Source organism: Gossypium hirsutum, chromosome D06, assembly GCF_007990345.1.
Source record: "Gossypium hirsutum isolate 1008001.06 chromosome D06, Gossypium_hirsutum_v2.1, whole genome shotgun sequence".
Taxonomy (NCBI): domain Eukaryota; kingdom Viridiplantae; phylum Streptophyta; class Magnoliopsida; order Malvales; family Malvaceae; genus Gossypium; species Gossypium hirsutum.
Window position 1 is genome coordinate 48,422,030 of NC_053442.1, and position 7,261 is coordinate 48,429,290.

A 7,261-nucleotide genomic window follows, 5' to 3' on the forward strand; every position below is an offset into this window, starting at 1 on the left:
AAAATACTTACCAAGTGTTTCATTGTAAACAAACTATAATACAACCTAACCCATATGCTTGAGGACACCGCCTCAATTCCATATATTTTGTAGTAGTATTCACACTTTGGATGTTAGTACGTTAGGAGGCGGTCAAGGACGTCGAGATGTTTCGTGCCACACCTTTGTGTGGCACGACACGACATGCAGTTCTAGCCTTGGTCATTCATTTCGTGCTTTGACGTCCTGAGAAGCTTGTACATCACTCGTCCCTCTCTTCTATGTCAATTGGGCATTTATATCTTCATCCTACACACTCAATTGAACATATTAGCACAACCTAAGGCCCGTTTCAACTTATTGGGTCACAACACCTATAAAATGTGTTAAAAACACTTATTTTTATTAACTTTTAATCCTAATGCCTAATTAATGAAAATTTAAATTAAAAAAATAGCTTAGGAAAAAACTCCTTAAGTGCAGAATTGACCCAAATTAAGTACTACATTTGATGGCATGTTAGTTACCACACATATGCCTACGGTTTCTTTGATTATTATTTTGGCGGGGTGATTCCTTTACTACTTAATTTTCCATTTTTGATGGATTCCTCAATAATCCACTGGCTCACTATCATTTTGCCAATACTTACATTTTTCTTCCAATTCTTTTCCATATACATGCTTTCCCCCAATTTTCATCATGGCAATCCACCCTGTGTTTGTTGTCCTGGAGGACTACCCTATCTTTATTGTCCCGGCGAACTACATATGCTGCCATAGTAGAGCTATGGTGTTACTCATCAGGTTCCATGTTTAATTTCCTGACGGACTTCTCGTGTTTACTATGCCAGCAGACTCTCTATGCTGCCATAGCCAAGCTATGGCATTACAACATATAACCCGTGTTTACTGTCCCAATGGACTCCATTGGTTGCCATAGTCGAGATATGGTTTTACACCTCGTAATATACCAAAAGCATACTAGAACATATCATTTTCCTAATACTAACCAATATGCCTCAAGGCACTGTCACAAAAAGTAATCAGTACCAAAGTATTTCCCAATTCATACCAAATTCGAACATGACTATCCAAATGCCATTTGAATCACCAAAATGCCAAAAATTCCATCTATATATTTGACACCAAAACAATCAATACACAAACCAAATACATTATCCATTCATCTAATAGTGATAAAGAATGCCAAATCCATAACTTCTAAATTGGATACCAAAACTACTTCACATACCATACTCAGACATTTAATTCAATAATCAAGCTTTTAAACTATATTCACCAACACAATCTTACCTATTTGAATATCACACACCATGACCAAACATGCCAAAATTTCATGTTAGTTTATCACATTTCCATACTCATCAATCACTTTTAAAGTCATCATTTCAAACCATAAGCTACTATATTAAAATTCCATCATCTGAACATACTTTATAAATACCATATACAAGTACAATTACAAACACATTTACATAATCTCACCCCTATTAGATGCCACATACCCAAAATAAAACATTTTCACAATCTACCAAAAGATGGTCAGATAGTGTGATCTTCAAGTTGATCCGATCGTCTAGCTTTGTAAAACGATAACTACAGAAAACAAGAAAACGAAACAGAGTAAGCTTCAATTGAGCTTAGTAAGTTCATAAGTTGGAATCAATATAACTTAACTTAATTTCTTCATTTAAAAACAACAAAATAGTTAACTAAACATTTTAACCTATTACCACAATTCATATCAAAAGGTGAGTTCATCGAATTCAAAACCTATAACTTTGTATAACCATATCAAGTTATTGTGCCAGCAAGCATAAAAAAGTTTCTAGATCATTCATCTATGATTTATCACATTTTAAACCAATTACCAACCATTAAGTCTATTAACAACAAGAATTCAACCCGATGAACTATTATGAACAAATATGAATACTCGTTTATCCACCCAAAACACGCTAGAATGCTCAAACGAGCTAATTCATCCAAGAACACGCCTTGGAACTAAGTGGCAAGCCTATAGGCTTCACATCCTCACCCAGAAACACACCTGAAGCATTATAAATATAACTCGGTAATTCGCAACAAATGTAGGATTCCGACACATTCAGTGAACATATAAACATATCACCTGTCATCATCTCATCTCATATCAAATCTGTACATCGCACGATATAACCCTATTGGCATGCCAATTGTATCCTATCTCAAGTTCATTTGGGCTCAAAACATGTAACAGTGTATTATTTCTCTATCAAGTCCTTTTTCTCACCTTTGTATCAATTATAAAATCTAAATTTATATTCAAACATTTCAATTATACAATTCAAACATAAGTATTATGAAATATAAAGAACTATACTGTATGAACTTACTAGGGAATAACAACAATAGAAGAAAGGTCAGTGACTAATCTGTTATTTTTCTTCTTCCTCAGTTATCTACTAGTTGATCCTTTTCTTGATTTATATGGTAAATCATTTAAATTTATTAGTTCCAAATACCTGATAACATCTAATTTAATGCATATGACCTCTTATTATCACTTTCACAATTTTCCTAAAGTTTTGTATTTTATTCAATTTAGTTTATAAAACCGTAACAAGCTTATTTTTCATAGTTAAGCCCAAAAACTTCAAGCTGAATTCATTTTCATCCCTTTACAGCTCACAAGTAACTAAAATTACAAGAATTTCATGCAAAAGTTATCATATTATCATTTTAGCCCCTAAACTCTAAACTATCTAAATTCACTTTATAAAATAGTCCTTTTTCAACATCAAGCTTCAAAACCAACCATTAACATCCAAAAAAAACTTTAAAAACAATAATGGGAACATTTCAAAACTTTAACAATTTTAAAAATAGTCTTTCAGCTAGTTAAATTAAGCTACAACAATCTAAAAATCTTAAAATTTACAAAAAAAATGGGTCTCGAAAATACTCATATGCAAGGGTCAAATATCCTTGAAGGTTTGAAGCTTTTCTTTCTTTTAAAAATGGTGAAAAAATCAGTGGAAGAAGAAGAATGAAAAGGTGATGGCTTTTCTTTAAGTTTTATTATATTCTAATTAATATTTTAACATATAAATCGCTAAATATGAAGCACTAATTATCCAAGCTAACTTATTATGGCCTAGTTGCTATTTAAGTCCCTTAAATAATGTTATCTAAACCTTTTAATCAATAAAAATCAATAGCGACCTACTTTTACGATTTTTTCTATTTAGTCATTTTACCTTAATTAAGCATCCAAACACTAAAATTTCCATACCAAAATTTAATACAACACTCTAATGACATCGTAAATAATATTTCTAAGTTTTTTTTACCTCTCGAGATAATATCACTATCGGTTCCTCTGAATACGAAAGATCTAGCAGTAATTCAATCTCGCTGGGAGAAATCATATGTGAAGGATCTAACCTATACCGTCTCAGCATCGAAAACTGAAAAACATTATGTATCTTTTCGAGTTTAAGAGGTAATGTCAATCTGTAAGCTACTGGACCAATTCTCTTGATGATCTCATATGACCCAATAAGCCTTAAACTAAGTTTCCCTTTTCTGCCAAATCGTAATACTTTTCTCCATAGAGAATATTTCAAAAACACTTTGTCCCCGGTCTAGAATTTGATATCTTTTCTTTTCAAATATGCATATGATTTTTGATGATCAGAGGCGACTTTCAAATGATCATGGATAACGCGGACTGTATCTTCAATGTCTCAAATTAAATCTATCCCAACTAACTTACTGTTGCTAAATTCTAACCAGTATAACAGATTTATACATTTTCGTCCATACAAAGCTTCAACCGGTGCCATTTTAGTACTGGACTGATAGTTGTTATTATAGGCAAATTCGGCCAATGGTAAATATTTTTCCCAACTTCCTTCAAAGTCGATAATACAACATGGCAACCTGTCTTCTAGAATCTAAATTACCCATTCCACATGTCTGTCTGTCTGTAGATGAAATGTTGTATTGAAATTAAGTTTAGTACCCAAAGCCTCGTAAAGTTTACCCCTGAATCTTGAGGTGAATTTCGAGTCCCGATCAGAGATAATGGACAATGGCACTCCATGCAATTTGAAAATCTTAGATACATATAACTCGGCTAACTTTTCATTCAAATAATTTGTTCTGACCGGAATAAAATGAGTTGATTCCGTTAATCTACCAACAATCGCCTAGATTGAGTCTTTCTTCCTCGTCGTCAAAGGTAATCCAAATACAAAATTCATCGTGCCATGCTCTCATTTCCACTCTGGAATCATAACAGGCTGTTATAACCTAAACGAAACCTGATGTTCAGGTTTAACTGGCTGACATACCAGACATTTAGCTACAAATTCATAAATCTCTCGTTTTATTCCTGGCCACCAGTACATCTGTTTCAAGTTGTAGAACATTTTAGTACTACATGGATGAATAGAGCATGTACTACTGTGAGCCTAAGATAAAATGTCTCATTTTAATTCTGGATCATTCAGCGCACACAGTCAATTGTGAAAGTACAAAATATTATCATTTCCAACACTGAATTCAGTAAACTGATCATTCTGAATCTGTTTTTGTTTAACTAGTAATTTCAAAAAATCATTTTGCAACTCCCGAATTTTTTGAAGAAACAATAGTTTAACTTTCAACTCAACCAACACAAAACCGTCATGATTTTAGGTCAACTGAGCGTTCAACGCTCTTAGTGCAAATAAAGAATTCTGACTTAATGCATCAGCTACGACATCAACCTTGCTCGAGTGATAACCAATCATCATATTATAATCTTTCAGCAACTCGAGCCATATACGTTGTCTCAAATTCAATTCTTTTTGAGCCATCAAGTATTTTAGGCTTTTGTGATTTGTGTAAACATGACATCCCTCGCCGTACAGGTAATGTCACCAAATCTTTAAAGTGAAACAATTTCGACCAATTCTAAGTCATGTGTCGAGTAATTTCTCTCGTGTGGTTTAAGTTGTCGAGAAGCATAAGCTATAACCTTTCCGTATTGCATCAGCACACAACCTAACCCACTGAGCGAGGTATCACTGTAAACAACATATTCATTTCTAGATTTAGCTTGAGTCAGTACTAGAGCTTGTTTTCAATTAAGCTTTCAATTGATCAAAATTCTATTGACACTTATCCAACAAAAAATCAACATTTTTCTGCAGCAGCTTTTTCATTGGTAAAATAATTATCAAGAAATTCTTAACAAATCATTTGTAATAACCAGTTAGGCCTAGAAAACTACGCATCTCAAAGACATTCTTTGAAGCTTTCCAATTTAAAATGGCAGAAATCTTGCTCGAATGAGCTTGGATATCGTTTGCAGAAATCACATGGCCAAGAAATCCAACCTCTCTAATCCAGAACTCACATTTACTTAATTTTGCATACAATTGTTTCTCACGCAAAGTCTGTAGTATAATTTTCAAATGCTAAGCATATTTGGATTCAGTAGATCAGTATATCATCAATAAACACCACTACAAATCTATCTAGATGAGGTTGAAAAACCCAATTAATCAAATCCATAAACGGAGCAGGGGCGTTACTTTATCTGAAAGGCATTACTAGAAACTCATAGTAATCGTAACAGGTTTGGAAAGCAGTTTTTGGCACATCAATATCTTTAACTTGCAGATGATAGTAGTCAAATCTGATATCTATTTTCGAGAAAACTGGTCGAACATGTCATCAATACGGGGTAACGGATATTTATTCTTTATAGTAACCTTATTCAATTGCCCATAATCAATACACAATCTCATCGAACTATCTTTCCTTTTCACGAATAATACTGGTGCACCACAAGGACATACACTCGGTCGAATAAAACCTTTATCAGACAACTCCTGCAACTATGCTTTAAGTTCTTTTAATTCAGCAGGTGCCATTCGATACGGTGCAATAGATATTAGAGTAGTCTCTAACACTAAATCAATTACAAATTTAACTTCCTACCCTGGCGGGTAATCCCCGACAATTCTTCTAGAAACATATTATTAAACTCATTAACAATTAGTACCTAATCAATGTTCGATCCCGATTCTCGAGTATCAAGCATATATGCCAAAAATGTCTCACACTCTTTTTTGATCAATTTCTGATCGAAGATTGCTGAAATGAATTTAGCGGCATAATCAGATCTATCGAACTCAATTGCAATTGTTTCACCATTCTGACATATCAAATCAATTTGTTTCAAGCTGCAGTTCAATACAGCATCATGTAAAGTTAACCAATCTATTCCCAGAATAATATCAAATTTGTGAAATGGTAATAACATAATATCAGTAGGAAAGTGAACCTAAATGTACTAAACATACATTACCCAAAACCCTGAATACAAATCTCAAAATCCCAAAGAGCAAATCGGTAAACAAAAACCCTAAATCTCATAGGGCACTTATTAAAAGGGTATAAAATAATCTCTATAATTACCACGAAACTCTCACCAAAACTCATATGCGGCTAATATTGTCGCCCTCAAAGAAAAGTTTTTCTTTTTTTGATTAGCATCTCAAAATAAGGATATAATGCCCCTTTAAATAGGCTAAAACTAAACTTATAATCATACTAAAATATCCCTAGAATAATTAGAGTTTAACTAGGAAAGGATAGTAGAGTTTAACTGGGATAAGAATATGAGCTAAACCCCACAAATCTTCATATTGACTCGTATTTATCACGCATCATTTTCCATGCCCCGTCACGGGCCAAACTCAAATTTTGTAGAATGTTAACCAAGTTTAAATCATGCTCGAACTTAGAAATTGAAAAGCTCTCAGTCTTCAAATAAAAAATGTATAATACACCAAGGGCCAGTAATACCTGAACAGGAGAGACTCTCTCCACCTGACTGTAACCCTCTACGACCAACCTTGCCTCAAACATTCTATGAACCACTTGAATCTTAAAGACTAAAAAAGGGGGATGAGATTCTTATCTAAATTAGGCACATGCTTAACATTTTACATGACTCCACCTTCAACTGGATTATGTGGAGAGCAACGAATCATCACCCTTGTCTTCAACCAAATCAGCTACCTCCGTAATTATTTAAAACTGTCAGGAATTGAAATTCGTGATCCGTCGAACTTCTTGATATCTAAAATCATTTTTGTGTCACCAAACGAGTTGATATGCAAAAGCTGAATTAAACTCTGATACTAGTTTGTTGGGGATTGACTCATATACACAATGATATAATAAAAGCGGAAAAGAATGAACACAAATATTTTACGTGA